This window comes from Cryptomeria japonica, chromosome 9 (assembly GCF_030272615.1).
Source record: "Cryptomeria japonica chromosome 9, Sugi_1.0, whole genome shotgun sequence".
Classification (NCBI taxonomy): domain Eukaryota; kingdom Viridiplantae; phylum Streptophyta; class Pinopsida; order Cupressales; family Cupressaceae; genus Cryptomeria; species Cryptomeria japonica.
Genome location: NC_081413.1, coordinates 198892468 through 198914592, shown reverse-complemented (window position 1 = coordinate 198914592; position 22125 = coordinate 198892468).

Sequence of the window (22125 nt, the reverse complement as noted above, 5' to 3'; positions counted from 1 at the left end):
AAGGAATAGGAATTGAAGACATAAATGCTCTAACCGAGACTAAGTTGATACATAACAGTAGGAAATCACTTCATACAGGAAGAAATTATAATTTAGTTCTTTACTTTTTGGCATTGTTGTCAAAGGGGGAGAAGGCTGAAGAAAAAGCAAGACTGAAGAGAAAAGAAGAGAAGACTAATGTATGGGGAAGAATTTTGATGACAAAAGGAGAGCATTTCAGCATTTCAGAATCTCACAACAATCTGAATCAATTAGGTCAAATCAATTGGTTTTGCCATCAATTCCAAAGGGGAGATTGTTAGCATTATAACAAGCAAGGAGAGATTGTTGGCATTTCAATAAGGATATTGAGAAGGTTGTTGATGATTATGGATATAACTAATTAAGGATGTTTAACTGTCTCAATATTATTATTTTTTCATTGATGTCAAGAAATTGATTTTCTAATTCAGTGTGATGTTGCCATATCTTGAAAAGTATGATTTGATGAGTATAAAGATGTCGGTAAAAGACATAGAAAGAATATGATGAATAAGGGGAGGAATAAGTTATTCAATGGGCAACTATTATCGAGTTAGACAATGATGAAATCATGATGTTTAGATTGTTTTGATATCATACATATGTTATTGATTGTAAGGTTAATACTATACTATGTTACCGAGCAAAGAACCTAGTCAGTAAACCCTAAGGTTATCGCTATCGGTTAATGAAGGCAGAATGTCTACTGAGTGAAGTTTAGTATTTACCAAGTTACAACTGAGTAATAACAGAATGCATTAAATGATTACATACATTATTTAATGAAGGAAACTGATGAGCTGGCTATAATTAAATGATTGGTATGTCATGAATGAAGTTTGTTAAAGAATCTATGGCAAATGAAAATCGGCAAGAAGATCTACAACTTAGATTGAACCGCAACACCCTAGCACAAGTTCCAAGAAATGTATGCAAGTTCCAAGGCGAGGTAAAACATTTTCAAATCGAAGGATACATTGAACCTGGTCAAAGTTTGAAGATCTAATGGCTATGATTGATCATGGGAAATGTGATCAAGGAGATTAAGTAGTTAGCTATTGTTTAGAAATAAGGAACTGTTGATAAACAATGTATGCAGGCAAGTGTATGCACAGGGATGCTACATAGTGATTACCGAGCACAAAAGCTTGAAGACCTGTTTGAATAACAGAGTATAGAGCCTAGCAGATGGACAAGATAAGTCCTAAATTGTATTGAGCAAATAAGAATCTTCTTTAGCATTTTAGATGTGAAGTTGCAGATAGATTTTTATTACTGTTATTTTATGAAGTGACAGAAAATCTCTTAACCGAGTGCACTTAACAGTCTTATTTGTAAAATCCTCTAGCAAGGTGACATTCTGATTGAGTTTTTGAAATCCTTTAACAAGGTCACTTCTAACAAGGTGAAGATCCTAACAGATCTAAGGGAAATCCCTTAACCGGGTCACATCTAGCAATGTGTTTGTAATCTTTAACAGGATTTGCTTTTAACCAAGCATACTCTCGAAGAGTATATTTCTTAGTGGGTCTAAAATCCCATAGTGGATTTTCCCTATTTGGGTTTCCACATTAAATCTGGTGTTATGAGTATTATGATGTTTATATGCTTTTGAGTTTACATGTTTAGCAGTTTTGGTTATATTACTAAAGCATATGTTATCGAGGTTGAATCTGATGTTTTTATGGAAGATTAAGTTTGTATAATTCAGACCCCCCCCCCCTCTCTCATCTTATTAGGTTGGCATCTGTACTTATCTTTAAGTATCAGAACTATCATTGATGCCTTCTTCTGTTGGGGTGTTCTCTTGCATTGGATGTACATGTGTGTGGATATCAATATCCTATCCTTCCAGCTTGTTCGTTTTTCTTGGAGTGGATTGTCTTATGATGTACTCTTGTAATAGTGGAAAGATATTAGTGTAATCATGTAACATTAGGTAATCATAATTGTAGTTTAGGAGACTATGTATCTTGTTGTGAAGGGATAATGTAATGTTGATGACATTCTTATAATTAAATGTAGCTGGGTAATGATGTAATAGTTGAGGCTATGGTCTTATGTTAGGATGTGTTGTAGTACCCTTGAGAGATGTTCAATGTAAGTTGGATATGCCCTTATTCTTATATTTGATGGTTGAAATTTTATTGTGAAATAATTATTATTATTTGGATTAGTAAAATGTGTATTTTATGATATTGAAAACAAAATTATGCATTAGTCTTGTGTGGAATCTTCTATTAGAGTATGAGAAAAGATTATGCTTAGAAAGGTTATCTTTTGGAAATTAAGATGGTATTAGTAAATGGGTTTAACTGATAGGAACATTTGGATTTGCAGCATTAAAATGAACCTATGGATTAAAAGTAAATTGGGTTATTATGATGTGTTACATAGTAGTTAGTAATGAATGAGTCTACATTCTTAAGACGAATGGATTGTAGAATTAATGTAGTAGATGTTACAATGTTGTTACATTCCTATTGTTGTGGTAAGTTAAAGTAATGGCATTGAGATACCATAGGGAAAAGATAATCTATGTGATAATGATTATTTCCATTTGCATACTTATGACTATATGTTCATGTTAGAGCTGATTATGTACATGTCTAGATGATGTATATGTTAGAGAGATGATGTTAGAGCAAATGTTATATGTTATTTGAGCTATATGTGTTGCATTAGTTTATGTTTGTTTTTTTTTTTGTTTTTTTTTAAATCTCCTTTTGTATGTTGGTTATATTTCTTAGGGTATTTTGGTAGGCATTGCACCTACTAAACTCAAACAAAAAAAAAATTAATTACAAAATATTATAATGTAAACTAAACAGACAATAAAGATTAGATAAATCTTTCCCTTGAAATACTATAAAAAAATTTATATGATTTACACATATAAAAATGGTAGCAATTATCTCTTAAAATATTTAAGTATTACCAAAATCCTTTGAAATATATAGCTAGGTACAAATGCTAAATCATATTCATCATGCCAATAAAGTTTTAAAATTTCATTTGTCTATGCTATAGTAAACAAAAAATTGTCCTCTATCTGCATTGACACTAACTGGTACACTAATAATAATAAAGAATTTATCTTCATTTTAATCTATATCTTTATTAATACATTATAATAGATATTTGATGTATTCCTGTTTATTCCTGCCACAAGAAAACTATTCCTGTTTGCCACAAGAAAACCAAACCAATCCTTTTATTCACTATTAACAATAATTCTTTTTTAAGCACAGCTATTTTAACGAAGTACCTAAATTTAATGGCTGTTTTTACATGGATGGCGGTCTATGTCTCTGACTGCAGACTTAGTAGAAAAGAACTCGGACAATATCGCCACAAATTGCCTGTCAACAACTATTTTCTCCTGCCATATAATAAAAACATTATAATATTATATCTACAGGTATAGACTAAATCGCTATATTGATTTTCTTATATCTGCAGAAAGAACGAATCGCCGTACCGGTTTTACTTCCAAATGCTCCAAATGATTTGCTTTGAATCGGACGTCCAAATAACTTAACAGCAATGTAAAGATAATAACAAACAACTGTGGACGAAAGCCACGATGGATATTTGATGTAAGATGAGCTATAAAGTAATAACCGTTTGCTCACCGAAGACATAATCTGTACTTGTTTACATGCCGAACGGCATGCATGTGTTTCTCATGTTTTTATTGCTCACAGTTTCTGGTAATATTTAGTAGCTTTTATTTGCTAAGATGAACAATTAGGTTTTCTTTTCTCCTTCAAAATTTAACAAAAGTTTTGAACTGGTTACGTATTTTTAATATGATCAGGGTCCATGGCTGCTGACCACCCGGGGTATTGTCAAAGCCCTAGCGGTGCATTTCACGGGCCATGTTTCAAATTTAGGAGTGGAGAGTGCAACGATAAGTGCATACACGAAGATCATCAAGATTTTGGAGAATGCGACACGGGTAAAGACTTTTGGGGAAGGGATTGTTATTGTTATCATCACTGTTAGAATAGAAATAGTACGATGTAGCGATCGTAATCAGTAACAAATATTTAGTGCAACACTTTTACCTGTTAGAAAATACAGAAACTATAACAATTTCAGGTTATATACAGTATTATGAGTTTTTGGTAGTCATAGTCTAAAAGTATATCAATTGCGTGTTTAATCTTGGATGAAATTTTGTAATTAACTGTGCTTGAGTCAGAGTAATATTGGGATGGTTGACCTCGCAGGAACGCCCAATGCTTCACCTAAGCATCACGTAAATGAAATGAGTGCTAAGTAGATCGTTCATTCTCCTAAACGTATCAAATTGTATTATTTTTCTCTTTTTAGTTTATGTTAGAATTTTTATATTATTGATTAATAGAAAACATTGTGTTAGCTTCTAGTGAGAAGTAGTCTTACATAGTCAAACTTCTTGTGATATTATTTTCTTCAATGTATAAACTTAGATAGATTTTATGTAACATAGTCACAAACTAGCAAGGATAAGAACTGCAAATATTGATTGGATTCAAGGTGTGAATGTGTTTACCCTCTTTTGTAAGTTAATTGTTAAAATTAGGAAAAAGTGTTGGAAATGAGAGTGAAAAAAAAGAAACAATGAGCTATACTCGTCAAATGGAGCCATGCACTAAGAAATTTAAGCAGACTTGAATTTGATCCCCGAAGGAGCTCTTGATTTGTCGAAACCATAGTTGTGGTCACCCTAGTCATCCAAACATTTTGCACAGCAAAAGGGAATTGATTCATCACTATAAATAATTCTTATTTTGAAGATCGCAACTCTAAAATGTTTCCTACATACAAAAAGAAGAGGAAATAGGTTGGGAATAGGGGTTTTCAAAAGTCAAACTCTGGTTTAGGAATTAACCTTGATTGAAATATTGCAAATGCTAAAACAAATAATAGAAGGATATACCATAGATCTGTAATGACTGATAATGATGCTTTGCTTCTTGAATGTAATCACATATATTGTATGAAATGGCATGAACATGAAAAAATCCTAATCAGACATACATACTTGCATATGAATGATGTAATATTGCTCTTCAATTGAGGAATGAAGAATATGTAGCCTTGAAGACTTCTAGAAATGATTGATGATGAATAGTTCAATGATTGAATGCTTGATGCCTTGTGATCATAATTTCACCCTTATTTCCTTGTATATCAAAAAGAGAGGGGAAAGATTCTTCATCTACTTTCTCGTTGAAAAGCAAGTTAATTTTTGAACAAGGGCTGACACAAGGATAGGTTTTCTACTCAAATTTGTAAATTGTCAAGGGGTTCAAAGGGGGGCCCAAATAGGGAGGACCAAGGTGTGGCACCATGGATCTAATCAGGACTAAGGTGCCATGTCCTGGTCTTACCCCATTTTAGGGATGGAACGAAGGGGCCATGTGGTGTATGAAGTGAAAATAAGGCCATATTTGCATGATGTAAATATAATTTGGTCCTAGTCAAGCATAAGGATGCGAACACTAAGGTGAGGGACTCAAATGTGGACCAAATTGTAAGGGAGTACAATTTAAGATGCTACATTTAAACCCCACTTTAGTGAGACTATGAGCTTATGCAAACACTCATGGTAAAGTAGATGAAGAAGAGAGATGAAGAAGAAGAGCAATGTGGAGCAATATGACTTGAGTAGTATCAGACAACACTAATTTTAAGGAACCAAGCCCCCAATCCTAGAATCTTAATTCACTGAAATGTATGCAAGGGCACACAAAACAAACAAAAATAAAAAGACAAACAAAGACAAAAATAAAAACAAAGGCAAAAGACAAAAGACACACAACACAAATCTAAAGACTAAAAGCAATATCTCAAGTCAACAAGCTGAAGAGACCTCAATATCAAAATGTCTCAACCACTAATACTATTCTAAAAAAAAAATCCATCTCAAGAACACTATTGATCACATAAAAGAGAAAAGAATGCATCATCCATGAACTACAAATATCTAGGCTATGAAGTCATGAGAGGAAGGAAATAGAGCATGGATGCACAATCTATTTATGTCATTTTCTAGGTGATGCATGAGAAGAAGAATGAGAGAAGACACAAATACTTTCCCCTAGATGTATTTTTTGAGATGATCCATTTTGGGGAGGAAAATAGGAGTATTCTAGCCATGTTCCACTAGTTGCAATCATCATTGTGCATGTGTGTGAAAGTGATGTTTGGTTTCAAGTATATATAACCCCTTATAAGAGGTTGTTTCCTTTGGTTTTGAGCATGCATCAACCTATTTAAGACATGTAGTGTAAATGCAAATTCCAACGCGGTGAATGTGTGGTTTCAAGAACATCTTGCTTAAGAGTTTGTTTTCTCAAGTTTTGAGAATGTGTAACCCTGATTGAGATAGATCAATGCTCAGTTTTGAGGATAGTCCATGTAAGAGTTTCTTTTCTTTGATTTCGATGATATATAACTCCACTTAAGGATTATATCAATTTTGTGTCTAGTTTTGGGCATCAATCATCTCACTTTAAAATTATTTTTCATTTGGTTATGACGATGAACACCCCATTTTAGACATGAAAATATATGATATAATATGGTACAAAGGGAGTGAAAAGGGTGTGAGGGTGCCCCGCCCTCCTCCCCTCCCCACCCTTAAGATATCAACATAGCCCTATGTTGATGCATTTATGAATCTTAGCGACAAGGATACCTAACCTTCAACACTAAGGAGCTATCCTTTATGCAACTATGTCATAAATCCAAGATAAAAAGGGAAAACTCTTATAAGAAAGGATAAGATAGTTGAAAAAGAGATATATTACAACAAGTGTAAAGAGGTTCCTTGGAGGGGAAGAGATCTTTTCTCAAAAGACATCTACCTCCAACAGGAGTTTCTTGAACAAACATAACATCTTCTACCAAAAGAAAGGAAGGGAAACAAGAATTAATACCTTCCTCCTATTACTAGTTGAAAGAGATTCTTGATGAAGGATGACACATTTTTTACCCAATGTGAGGTGTAAGTTTATAATAGATATACATTGTCCAGTGAAAAAGAGGTTGTAGCCAAGGAGTTACACCTCTTACATAAGGGAGAATCTTTGAGAAAGCAAAAATTTCATGTAAGGAATGACATCAAATCATAAGAAAACACCACTCAACAAAGGAAAAGTAGATCCTCACAAAGGAGAGAGAGAGAGAGAGAGAGAGAGAGAGAGAGAGAGAGAGAGAGAGAGAGAGAGAGAGAGAGAGAGAGAGAGAGAGAGAGAAATCATTACCCCCACAAGTGTAAGGACAGTGACAATAATTACACAACTTCCAAGAAAGATTATTCATAAGAGATGTGTTGTTTCAAACAAAGAATAGATACTTACCAAGGGAGACATATGCACCCTCATGGAGGATAATTCCATGCAAAGAAGGACATCACATTATGAACAATACAACATAAAAGAAGAGGTAGTCTTCAAACCAAAATAGAGAAAAAAGAAGGAAATATTATATATTCCCCTAAGGAGGGATTATTTATAATGGACATACCATTTCATGTAATAAAGAATATCAAATATATGAAAAATTCAACCCCTAGAGGGAATAGTGATATTTTAGGTAGAGAGAAAGGAGGATAAGGTTCTTGACCCCAACTATAGAGGCAAAAATGGACCATGTAATGCCGGCTCCAAGGTGTTTGAAATTTAAAAATTAAAACCCCTTATAACAAAGAGCACCCAATTAAGTTAACTACTTGTCCCATAGGGTGAGGAGCAACATGGGGGGTGAGAAGAGTGCTAAGGCACTACTTTCTCACCAAGAAAGAGAGCAATATTAGGTGAAAGACATATACGAGCAAGATCATATTATTCTTGAACAAATTTCTTAACTTCTTTATACTTTCCACAAGAATGAGAACGACCATGATAAAAAATACAACGTCTACTACCTTCTTTATGCTTAGATCTAAACTTCACAAAGGGAAAAACAACATTCGTGTCATAATTTAATTTCCAAAAGATTGGAGTTGCTAATTGTTCTTGATCATCAATAGTTGTAGGCTTATTATTTTTGGATTTAGGATTAGGATTGTTATAAGAAGATAGATTATCATCTATGATTTTAAATTTTTCACTATCAATGAGTCATTTCATTGTTTTCTGAAAATTAGGACAATCCTTGGAAGTGAGATCATTAGTTTGATAATACGAACAAAAAGGATATTTTGAAGAAGAATCACTTTTAGCTACATGAATAGCTTGTTGTGTTTCAAGATGGTATTTGAGGTCTTGAATCCTAAGGAGGTCATACATATGAGATTTATGATCATTTCGTAGGCCTTATGTTACAATTTGTGTAGGAGGGTTTATATGGACTGGAATTCCTTGTTCAAATTTTCCAAATCCTAATCCTCTAAAACCTTTTTTTAACATTATATTAGAGCCACTCCTATAAGAATATTTTAATTGAAAATTCCAATGAACATTATAATAAACTTATTTTAAATTTATAGTATAGGAATGTTTAGAAGGAACAAAGGGATTGGAAGATGAAGAAGGAATACCTTGTTGAGGAGTATTTTCCTTTCTTTCATCATGCATATCCTCTTCGGTATATTTGAAAGGAACATATTTCTCATCTAAGATATCTTCTTTTCTTAAAGTTATGTAGGGAGATAGATCATGAATGAAATGCATAGAATCACCTTCTCTACAAAAGTTTTGATGATTATGATAGGCTCTAAGAGAATAAGGATGATCTAGAGGCATGGAAACACCAGTATTTTGATCTTGTCCCCCTTGCGCTAGGGTATGTGTGCGATAAGAAGATGGTGTCATGTTTCTCTTTAATTATTGATCTCAATTAGGGAGATCACTGATAGGAATATTATCTCTTTCTTCATTCAAATTAGATACCCTGGGAGAGGTATAAGTATTAGGCTTCCCATTATCATGTCTAGGATAGGGATCTACAAAAGCTTTGAGGCAATCTAGATATGAAATACAATTTCCAAAAAAAAATGGTAATAAAAGAACATACACTATAAATGAAAGCTTTGAGAACAAATTGATTGAAAGGAAGAAATTTTGAAACTCTAAAAACCCAATATGCCAAAGTGCTATGGATGAGAAGAAGCAATGTGAAATGAAAGAAGTCATTATGTAATGGATGATTTTGATAAATATAAGTGAAAATAAATATAATCATATATGAGATTGCATACAAATTAGATCTATTACATGCCATTAGGGATGCTTTACAACCAGATCTAAAAATTTATGTGAAAAATCAAGCAACACACAAATCGAATTAGCAAAAATAAATTAGGGTTTTGATTAATTAAACCTCTAAATTTATATAATTTGATTAAAATGGGATCTATGAATTTGAATTTAAATTTTGAAATCTTTGTAAATAAGACCTGAAAAAATTAATCCAATTTAAACAATCCACGAGCTCAATTTTAGAATTAAAAACTAGGGTTTTTGTGAAATTAACATCTATTTTTTGAAATTCAATTGCAATTTAAACTTGTAAATCTAAATTTGAATTTTAAATTGCATAAAAACATAGAACTAAGACCATAAATCATAATTAAAGGTGTAAGATGTCGAGTTCACCAAAATGTAATGTCGTAAAAAAATTAGGGTTTCCACCATAAGAAGGATGAAAACCGCTAAATTTTGCTTAGGGATTAATTACATTGAAAAGATGGGTGGAGTCCAATAGATCTAGTCACAAACCACCAAGGATGAGGACTGAAAATATTGATTAGATTCAAGGTGTGATTTTTTTACCCTCTTTTGTAACTTAAATTGTTTAAATTAGGGTAAAGTGTTGGAAATGAGATTGAAAATAGAAATAGTGAGATATAGTCATCAGATTGAGCCATGCAACTAGATCTAAGAAATATAAGCAAGCTCAAATTTGATCCTCGAAGGAGCTGCTGATTTGCCACAATCATGGTGGTGGTCACCCTGGTGCTCCAAAATTTTCACACACTAAAGGGGGATTGATTTGTCACTGTAATTATTCTTATTCTGAACATCACAACTTTATACCTATTTCCTATACACAAAAAGAAGAGGAAATAGGTTAGGAATAGGTGTTTGCCTTTCTCCAACCTCGGTCTTGGAATTAACCTTGAATGAAATATTGTAAATACTAAAATAAATAATTGAAGGATATACCTTAGATCTGGAATGACTGGTAATGATGCTTTACTTTTGTTGGTTCCCAAAAAAAAATGAGTTTACATTGCCACAAGGTAGAGACCTAGTTGATTCCTCTGAATACCTATGGAGAACCACTTCCAACTATCAATATCCTTCAGGCTTTGACTAACTTCAACAAGGACATAAGATCCTTCTACACTTTGAGCTTTGTAGAACCTGGGAGGGTAATCCCTTCAATGAACTTCCTGATCTCTGCAACAATACTTAGGAATTTTACTAAAAACAAAGCAGATTATCTCATAAAAAGGCTCAACAGAAAGGGAGAATGCTCAAGGATGGAAAATCCTTCAGTGATCCTTGACCTTAAATGGGAGCATGAGATGGTTGGGATAACTCAGAAAATACATGGAAACTTAACAATGATATTATGATATTTAAAAGATCGTTCTAGGGAATCATAAAGTAAATAGGCTAGAAACCAAAAACCTAATGACATTTGCTAGCAAATACCAGTGTCTTGCTCATTTGGGCTACAAAGTCTTTGAAACATTGTTGAAAACTGATAAAACTTACTTAATAGCTCATTTAGTCTTGAACAATACTGCCTTACAATATTGTTCTATCTACAATCCCTTACCTGAATTACTTATCAAATCCTCGTACAAGTCTTATCTCTATGTAATCTCATTAAAGCATTTTAATTAACCCCTTGGATTAAAGCATATAATGGAAAACTACATACATTGTACCAATGCAATAAACAAATGAAACCCTTGATCCTATTTGCTCGAAAGAAGATAAAATTTCACATAGGAGAGTAAAGATTAGAGAATATATTTACATTAATATCATAAGCTATCTTCTATCAGATAATAGATGACAATTTCAATTACATAATAACCCATTTGAAAAGGAAACTTGTAACTACTTCATTACTTCTGCTCTAGAAAATAACATTACAGTTCCTACTCTTTTTTCATGACTCTCTAAAACTATATGGAACCTAACCTTGCAGATTAGACCTACTTTTTACGGAGATCCTCCGTAGAAAATTCAGAACCCTAACTTCTGGCCTTGATTTCCCTTTTATAGAAAACAAAGGAGGGACAAGATTCAGGCCAAAAGACACTTGTCATCAAAAACCAAGCCAAGAAGGCAATACACAATTCTATTACAAAATATTCCTTATCCACATGCTGGTACCCATGATGAGGTAGAAACAATATTAGGATGAGACATGTCAATATCACTTGAGACATGTCAATATCACTTTGACACTTGTAGATGGACACTAACATGTCCATTCTTCTCTACACAACATTTCCCTTCCTGAAAAGGAAAATATATCCCAACAAGAAACACGACTTTCCCATAGAATTAGAGGAAAATCTGAAACCTTTATGCCTTGAATCAGATGAAATGGAAAGAGGATCTTGGGAGTAAATATAATTTGTTGAGAAGGCATTGCAGATTTCATATCATTTTAGAGACGATTAGCTACCAATCCTTACTCGAACAAATCCTTCTTTCAGTTCTCTAGGAGCTCCCTCTTGGAATACTCTACCAAAATAATTTAGAGTAAGAACAGAGGATATGTCCTGGGTGGCTTTTCCTGATAAGTAAAGGCTTCCATGCCTCCTCTAACAATAAGCAACCTCATACCAGAGAAAAAAAATCCCTCCAGTATCATAAAACATGCAACGACTCCATTCATAATTTTGTTCTAACACTATCTCCTTACCGATGAAAATTTTTTCTCAGAAAAATGAAGAAGTTTATATCCATTTCTACCCATTCTATTATTAGCCTAGTAAATTTATAATCAGAATTCCATTCAAATTAGTGGTGCTAATCAATGTGAAGAATCATCCTCCTAATATTTTTTCCTCATCTTGTCAGCTATGGATTCTAGCAATTATGCCTACAACTTATGTCATCGCCATCTCTAGGTCATCACTCCATTGCCACCTGCATATGCTAACCTTATGTGAATAATTTTCGTATGATCTTATTCCTTATTGAGTGTACAGTCTTCTGCTTCAGGATTCCCATCAACAAACAATCTTTGAATTCATCAGAGAACTCATGATCCATCATATCTAAACCTAAAAGTAATCTCGATCCTTTCACATCTCTGACATATTGTCCCTTCCCTATCAAATCATTTTTTACTCAAATAAAAAAAAAGAAAATAATCCTCCTAGACTAAACCGACATCTAAATTTTCCATCTTATCACTAACCATCCTAAGTCGACAAACTTTGTATCTTGTTCATCCTATCTCTCTCATGCAAGCTACAACCAATATCTTTAATGATCCTTTTTAATTTCAAATTTGAAACTCATTTGCAGATCTTAACGATCTTGGTAAATCAAACAATCACTATTTGTGGATGTAGAATTAGACCCTCCATCTGTATTTGTGGACCCACAAAGACATGACTAATCAAAACCATATCATCTTTTGACCAGACTCTGTCAAAGGCCCCACCATAATTCTTCTTGGTCATCTCGGGACACGTGGCATCATCTCATGATGTTGCGGTCCGTAACCTCCTTGCAAATTTCATTACGGGAATACGGGGCCCATCGAATATGTTCACACTTTATTGCTCTACACAATGTTCATTAACCCTTGCAGAATTAAAAGTCAGACACCTTTTATCTCAGAACATAACATCGTTATTCATCTTAAACACATGCCAATTAATAGGATTGTTAATAACCTAATTTTTATCACTTGAAAACTGATGACACAACGCTTCGGCAGGTTACACTGCCAGCTTGTCATTTTCTGTTGGAGACACATGACATCATCTCGTGATGTTGCGTTCTTTGTCTTCACTACATTTTCAACCATGGGGAAGTGCGGACAGTCAAATTTTTTCTTCTTTTATCAACCGGCTGAAACACTTAGGAATTTAGACTTAGGAAAAATGCAGGCACAAGCACAAATATTAAAGGAGACCGACTATAAGGAAAACTTTATGTGACTTAGGAACATCAATTCATAAACTGGTCTAACACAATTTAACACTTAGGGGATAAAAATGGCCTCGCCCATGGTAAACAACCCTTGGCCTTTGTGGGAAAAAGTAACGACCAAATATATCATTGCTAGGGTTTTCTTCACAAGACATAAGAAATTTTGATAAACCCTAAACCCTAGATCTTGAAACTTGATAGAGAATTCAAATAAAACAATAAAAATCACTATTTAAGCTCAAAATTGAGAATTCTCATAAAATTAATTTCCAGGGCTACCAACTTCTTTAATATAATCAAATATCTTGTATGAAATGGCATGAACATGACAAAACCCTAATTACACATGCATTCTTGCATATGAATGATTAATGGTACTCCACAATTGATAAATGAAGATTATGCAACAGGTTAAATATCACTAGAAATTTTTGATAATGAATACTTTAATGCTTGGATTCTTGATGTCTTGTGATTAAAATTTTGTCCTTCTATGCTTGAATATCAAAATGAAAGGGGAAATCTTCCTTATATACTTGCTCGTCTAAAAATATGTTAATTTTCCAAGAAGGGCCGACAAGGAGAGAAGTTTCCCACTCAAATTTGGAAATGGTTAAAGAGTTCATAGGGGGGCCCAAATAGGGAGGACCACGACACGACATCATGGTCCCAATTTGAGGACCAAGGACCCACACCCTAGTCCTACCTCATTTTAGGGTTGGAACTAAGGATTCCTGTGGTATATATGAAGTAAAAATAAGGCCATATATGAATGATGTAAGTATAATTGGGTCCTAGTCAATAATAGAGATGTAAACACTAAGGGGAGGGTCCCAAATGCTGACCCAATTGTAAGGGATTACAATTTAGGATGCTATACTTTTGTACTTAAAGTCTCACACCCTATCCATTCCCTTATTACAAAAACCCACCTTTCATGAGTGATGTATATGCCCTTCCTAAATCTCACTTGATTTCAACCCATCATACTATTTGAAAAAGTTTGCATTTAATTCCATTTTAATAAATAGAATTAATTTTTTTAGAAAGTTGTAATAAATGTTCTTTGTTATTCTCTAAATAAAGAAAATTTATTAGATCATTTTTTTATTTATTTCCCTTTTATGTTAAATAGTTATTTCATAAATAAAAATGTCACTTTAAAGAAAATGTCCCATAACATTAATCCCTTTAAGTCAAACCTTGTCAGGAATAGTTCATGATATATCTACAACTCAAAAATATAATTGATTAGTTAGATATCTACTAATGTAGCAATGGAAACACTATAATAATTATATTTCACTTCATCTATAAGTTTATTTTGCAAAGTTTACAAATTTTTGATATAATTCTTACTAATTTAGGTTTAATCATAAATAGATTAAAAGATATATTTGTGTAACCAATAACATGACTAAAACTATATGTAGATTTTTAAAGAAACTCAAATAAGTAAATATTATACATATTATATTGACTAATATATAACTTAAATAGTCAAAATAAATTTCAAGATGCTAATCGTGTATTATAGAGTGTATGAATACTCTCTTTTCTACATTAAAAATTATTGAATAAAAACATATACATAAATAACCTTAAATAGAGTTCACATAATTTTATCTAGTTAGTAAACTAATAGTTTTGGGAAAGTTTAACTCTAAAATTGATTTAATGAAAAATAGTTTATTAGTATTGTAAGCATATATATCATGTAACTTTGTCACAAAGAATTCCATTATAATATCTAAGTTGTATACTATAAAAAAATAATAAAAGATTTGATAGATCTTATTATTATAGGATAAAATATATGTACATGGTTATTGAGTTGGATAAGTTCAATAAAAAACTATAATAAAACAAATATAATATAAAAATATTTTTTAATCATCTTAAGGAAAAAGAAAACAGCAATAAACTATGTACTAGATCCAACATTTCCTTTATTTTTTATTAAGTAGAGAAAGGGCCCTGTTACCAAAATAGTACAAGAGATTGACATGTTAACCCAACAAGAAACAACTAAAATAGAAAAATTAACCTAAAGAACAATATCCCACAACCCACCCTTACATAATCAAAAACTTAACCAAAGCAAGCTAGATTAAACTACTAAAAGAAAATTATAATTAAGACTAACCATTAACCTCCTTATGAGTTGATTAGTCTATCATGTGATTCTCATAAAAAAATTAAACTAGAAACTATAAAACATAATCCATAAAAGCCCCAGCCGATAAAAGACTAAAGCATCATTGCATTCATATACAAAGAAAAAAGGAAATTGGAACATGAAACCTAATTATCAAGATCCTTATGTCATGCTCAAAATTTTACTAATGGAACTTGACACAACTCACAATTTTTTTTTTAATTTAAGCACGTACTTGATTGCATAGTACACCACACATGGACATGGCATGGTGTCTATATGCATCGGGCAATTGATACTTATCCATCATCTCCATAAACATGTCATTGTGGGTGGGTATAGGAGGGATGATTGTAATGCACACGTGTACAAAAATTATTGTACACACCCCAAGGAAAATACTTTGATACAATTTTTTTATCTAGATGAGATATCTTGATTCCGATCTAAAATGCCTAGTTTGACCCCTACTAAAATTAAAATTATACCTAGATCATTTGGCTATTAACATGTTCATACAAGAAAACAAGTCATATATTATTCTTTAGGCCTCAAGCAATGTATTTATTAGAAATATTTATGTTATCATTCATTTATTTGGTACTTAAGAGTGTATATTATGTATATGTATGCTTTACATATATACATATGTATAATATAATAAATTTAAAGTACATATGATTAAGAGGTCTCTGAATTACATTTTTATCATAAAATACATATTATTATATTAAATGACTTAATAGTCATAATAACATGCATTGAACATTAACATATATATTAAATCTAAATATGGACCCATTATCATTATCAACAATACTTTGGATTCTATCATAAAAACATTCATAAAAAATTCTGAGAATGGAGGCACAAGTGTTGGGGTAGCAGGGAGTGGTGGATTGTTTGAATATATAGAGGGCGGGAAGTATCAGTGATGAAGGTAGTGTTGTCATTCACATGGAAGGATCCCTAGAAGAATTGAGAATGGATAGTTCTACAGATGGAAGTGATCACGGGGTCTGGGATGGTGGTGTTGGCAATATGGATGAATTGATTATATGTTGCATTGATGTTTTGTCATTGATGTCAACACTAGTTGTTTTGGTTGCTTACTGACAGACACGTTTTGGTTACAGGTAGAAGATCTTGTGTTATCGGTAAGGTTTTAAGGTTTCACCGGCAAAGCTTTCACAAAGAAACCTTGATGAATGCATAGGTAGTGTTGGTGTGACTTCTAGATGGAATTCAAGATGCAAAAGGTGATCCATGATCGTGCCTCAACTAACTGGAGACATCTCTTTGGCATGGTGGACTCATATTAGGTCTGGTACCTATCTAGGTTATCGACCAGTATCATGATAACATGTTCTCTACATGTTACTGGGATGATTTATGGATTGGTTATTTTTGTTTGGTCTAAAGCTGACATGGCATATCATTGTAATATGGATGTATGTAATAATATTATTGTAATATCTTTTTGGTGGCCAACCTAATTGGTTTAGGCCTTAGGATTTGTATAAATTGATGTAAGATCATTGTAGATAAAAGGAATGGTATGGGAATAATATGTATAGTGGTCGTGGAATATAATATCATATGCAAAGGAGATTTGGTCGATCATAGGTGATCGAATTGGGTTCCAGTAAGAGGTCAAAGGCCTCTGGTATTGAGGTTAACCAAGACTGTAATTAGGCATGGTAGATGCTATCTCTTGCAGTTCATTCTTCTGGATTTTTGTCCAATTATCTTGAGGTGGTTATAACCTCTCTATAGTCAATGAGAATCTTTTGTAATGACCAGTACACTCTAGACAGTGTGCATTCCTGCATGTGCAGGACCCTTATTATATCACATACTTTCTACATAAGTATCATTTGACTATGAGTAGGCTTCCCATCCCCCACCCTCAGTTGTCAACTGGTTATTCTAACAATCAGTATTAGAGATTTGGTCCTCTTTTGTAGAAGCTTAACCACTTGAGGTAGATCCTATGGAAGCTAATACTTCAAATCCACCAACAACTATTTTCAGAAGAGAAATCCCTAATCTTGATGGAACAAACTGTGCGATATGGAAAATTCAAATGGAGACTCATCTTAGATGTCTTGGCAAGGATATTTGGGAGATCACTAAGAAAGGAGACACACCTTATGACCCAACATCTGGCAATCCTGCTCCTACAGACCTGGACAAGAATATTGAAAATGATTGCAAAGCTAGAGAAACCCTCTTGTACACATTTATTGATCAGAAAATCATGGGATTAACTGATAAATCATCGGCAAAGGTTATGTGAGATAAACTGCAAACTCTAAATGAAGGTGATTGTACTGTCAAAATTGCTAAACTTGATGGTTATCAGGTAAGGTATGAGAACTTGAAGATGGAAGATAATGAAAGAATTGCTACATTTATGGAAAGAGTAAATGAGATTGTCATGGGAGTTTAATGTTGTGGAGGATCTCTAAGTGAAGATGAAATAGTTTCTAAAGTCTTGAGAGCCCTTCCAGCAGCTCACAAGATGAAGGCAACTGCAATTAATGAGCTAAGAATAATGGAAAACACTTCAGTTAACAGAGACATTCTGATTGGGAAATTATCTGCTTTTGAGCTTGAAGAATTTGGACCTTTTGGAGCTACAAAATCAGAACCTTCTTTTCATGCATCATCATCTACTAGCAAAAGTGATTGGAAAGCCCTATATGCAAAATAATTGGAAGATATGAGGAAAGAGGATGAAGAATTTGGGCAACTTGAAGCCTTATTCACTAGAAGAGTACCTAAAGGACCGACATGAATTAAGTATGAAGGAAAGGCACATTTTAAATGTTTTGCATATAATAAGATTGGTCATTTTGAATCTAGATGTCTTGAAAGGAATGCAAGATTTGAAGAGAGAGTTAAGAAATTATTTAAGCCTAATCAGTACAGCTATAGATTCAAGAAAAGTAAACAATGCTACATAGCCGATGAGGAAGGAGTAAGTAATGACTCTAAGGATGAACCGACAATAGACTCTATTAGTGGATTAGGCAATGAAAAGTAATGGGTGTTCTATGCTTTAAAAGAAGATGAACCAAAAACAGCTATCAAGAATGAAGAAAAGGCCCTAGCAACAAAATTTGAAGACAAGGATGAATGGGTAATTGATAGTGGATGCTCACATCATATGACTAGAGATAAAAGAATTTTTTTGTCCCTACAAGAATAAAATGGCAATCAAGTTAGATTTGGAGATGACAAAGCATGTATGATCAAAGGTAGAGGTATTATTTGTTTGGATGGAAAGCATAATATTGATATTGTCGATTATGTATAAGGTTTAAAGCATAATCTTTAAGTGTTCGTGAATTGGTGGAAAACAGTTTCCAACTTTAGTTTAAAGATAGAAAATGAAAAATCATTAACAAAACTGGTTTGGAGATTGCATCTGGTACTTAGACTAGAAGTAATATCTTTCACTTGAACACTAGTAATAAGACATGTTTGATTGCTCATATTGATGAGATTCGGTTATGGCATAAGAGGTTGTGTCATGTTAATTTTGATTGTAATGTTAAGATCGGTTCAATAAAGGCTGTTAGAGATATATCGAAGATTATAAAGCCTCAAAATCTAGTATGTAAGGAATGTCAATTGGGAAAACAAGTTAGAACTTCTTTTAAGAGCATACAAGATAAATCTAATGATGTACTTGATTTTATTCACACTGACTTATGTGGTCCAGCAAGGACTAGAAGCTTTCAAGGTGATAGGTATTTCATACTGATTATTGATGACTATTCTAGAATGATGTGGGTGACTTTTCTTAGGGATAAGTCTGAAGCTTTTGAGAAATTCAAGATCTTTAAATCTATGGTCGAAACTAAAACTTGGTTGAAAATCAAATGTCTAAGATCAGATCAAGGCGGTGAGTTCACTTCTCATGAATTTAACAATTAGTGTCAGACAAATGGAATTAGGAGATAATTATCTGTACCTCAGACTCCTCAGCAAAATGCATTAGTGTAAAGGAAGAATAGATATATTTTGAAGCTTGGTTTTACTAAAGGCAGTGTTGACAGTAATTTATATTACAAAATCATTGATGATGATATTCTGATTATTGAAGTATGTGTTGATGCTATCATTTTTGGAGGTGAAGATAAATTGTACATGGAATTCTCTAATAATATAAAGAATGAATTTGAAATATCCATGATTGGTGAGATGAGATTTTTCTTAGATTTGCATATTACTGAAACTAACAAAGGCATCTGTATCTATCAAACTAAGTATCTAAGGGAATTGTTGAAGAATTTTGGTATGGATAATTCCAAACTGGTAAGTACTCCTATGGTGACTAGTGAGAAATTATCTACCAGAGACACATCTGCACTGATAAATTCAACAAGGTATAAGTCTATGATTGGTGGCTTGGTATATCTAACTCAAACTAGACCGGATATTATGAATGTAGTAAGTATTGTTTCAAGTTATCAAAGTAATCCTAAAGAAAATCATGAATGTGCAGTAAAGAGGATATTCTGGTATTTACAAGGAACAATAGAATATGGCTTATGGTATTCTAGAGATGATAACTTCACTTTATGTGCATATACAGATTCAGATTGGGTAGGAGATACTGATGATAGGAAGAGCACTTATGGTGGAGCTTTCTTTATTGGAAAGAAATTGGTTTTTGGATTAGCAAAAAATAGTCATGCATTTCTTTGTTTACTGCAGAAGCTGAATATGTTGTAGCAGCAACTAATTGCACTCAAGTCTTGTGGATGAAGCAAATGTTGAAGGATATCAAGGTAAATTGTAGTGTACCGGTAGTTATCTACTATGATAACTCTGCATCTATTGACATGTCTAAGAACCCGGTATTTCACTCTAAGACTAAACATATATCAATAAAATATAACTTTTTGAAGGATAAGGTAGAAGCAAAGGAAGTCAAATTGGTTTATGTGAACACTAAAGAGCATTGAAAATATATTCACTAAACCATTGTCTAAGGAATCATTTGAATATTTGAGAGACACGTTAGGGGTATCTAACCCTCTGGAAAAAACTTAATTGATGGAGTAGACCATCAGTATGGTATGCATCATTAGCTTTATCCTTTGCTCTTTGTGGATTTAGTGGTGCTACTACTTAGGGGGAGTAGTCAGCTTTGAGAATCAGAGGCTTATATTCTTGCTTTGTTATTTTTGTCAAATTTATGGAATTGATGTCAAAGGGGGAGAGATAATGATGTGAAAAATAAATTTAGAACTTTACAAAGATATTATTCACAGGGGGGGAGATTGATATTGGAGAGATTGTTGGTTGTCTTCCACAAGATGGGACTTGTTTGGCATTTCTTGGTACTTAGATATTTTTCACATCTAGTGTTGCCATCAATGCCAAACGGGGAGATTGTTGGCAATATGGATGAATTGATTATGTGTTGCATTGATGTTTTGTCATTGATGTCAACACTAGCTATTTTGGTTACTAGTAGAAGATCTTCTATTGCCGGTAAGGGTTTTCGATTTAACCGGCAGACCTTTCACTGAGAAATCTTGATGAATGCATAACTGGTGTTGGTGTGACTTCTAGATGAAATTCAGGATGTAGAAGGCAATCCTTGATTGTGCCTCAACTGATTGGGGACATTGCTTTGGCATGGTGGACTCGGATTAGATCTTGTACCTATCTAGGTTATGGACCAGTATCATGATAATGTGTTCTCTACGCATTATCGGGATGATTTATAGATTGGTTATTATTGTTTTGGTCTAAAGACAACATGGCATATCATTGTAATATGGATGTATGTAATGATCTTATTGTAATATCTTTTAGGTGGCTGACCTAACTGGTTTAGGCCTTAGGGTTTGTATAAATTGATGTAAGATCTCATTGTAGATAAAAGGCATGGTATGGGAATAATATGTATCATGGTCATGGAATGTAATATCATATGCAAGGGAGATTTGGTTGATCATAGGTGATCGAATTGAGTTTAAGAGATCAAAGGCCTTCAGTATTGAGCTTAACCGGGACTGTAATACAACATGGTAGATGTTATCTCAGATAGTTCATTCTTTTGGATTATTGTCCAATTATCTTGAGGTGGTTATAACCTCTATAGTTAGTGAGACTCTTTTGTAATGAGTAGTACGATCTAGGCAGTGTGCCTTCCTGCATGTGCAGGACCCTTATTGTATCACATACTTTCTGCAGAAGTATCATCTGACTATAGGTAGGCTTCCCACCATGGTTTTCCCCATTACTGAGTTTTCCATGTACAAATCATGGTACTATGTGGTATGGTTGCATTGTGTTCATTCTCTATTTCATTCTTAAGTTTTATTGCTTACTAGTATTTGTTTCTTTTATTTTGGTATTCAATGTTTATGTGCTCCGGTTAAAGGTTATAAAGTGGTTTGATTTATATAATCTATTACAACTGATTCACCCCCACTCTTAGTTGTCCACTGATTATCCTAACAGGTGGGACTTAGTGTATCGCAAAAAATGCAAAAGATTCCACTGCTTCTTGAAAGCATGTTGTGGAGGGGCCCAAGTACTCTTTTTCAGATTTTTCCCCCTTGTTGTGGTGCAATCGATCATGGTCAGCTCTATTTTTCTCTACTCTTAAAGGTAACATTATTTACCCCATTCCTCACAAACAGGACCCTAGCTCGAGTAGCTGCTCGATTTCCATACCAGACTAGATTGTGGAGAAAACTATATCTAATCTGGAGTCAGTTCTAGTTGAGATGTTTTGGATAAAGATAAACACATTTTACATGGACCTAAAACCAAAATTTTTAT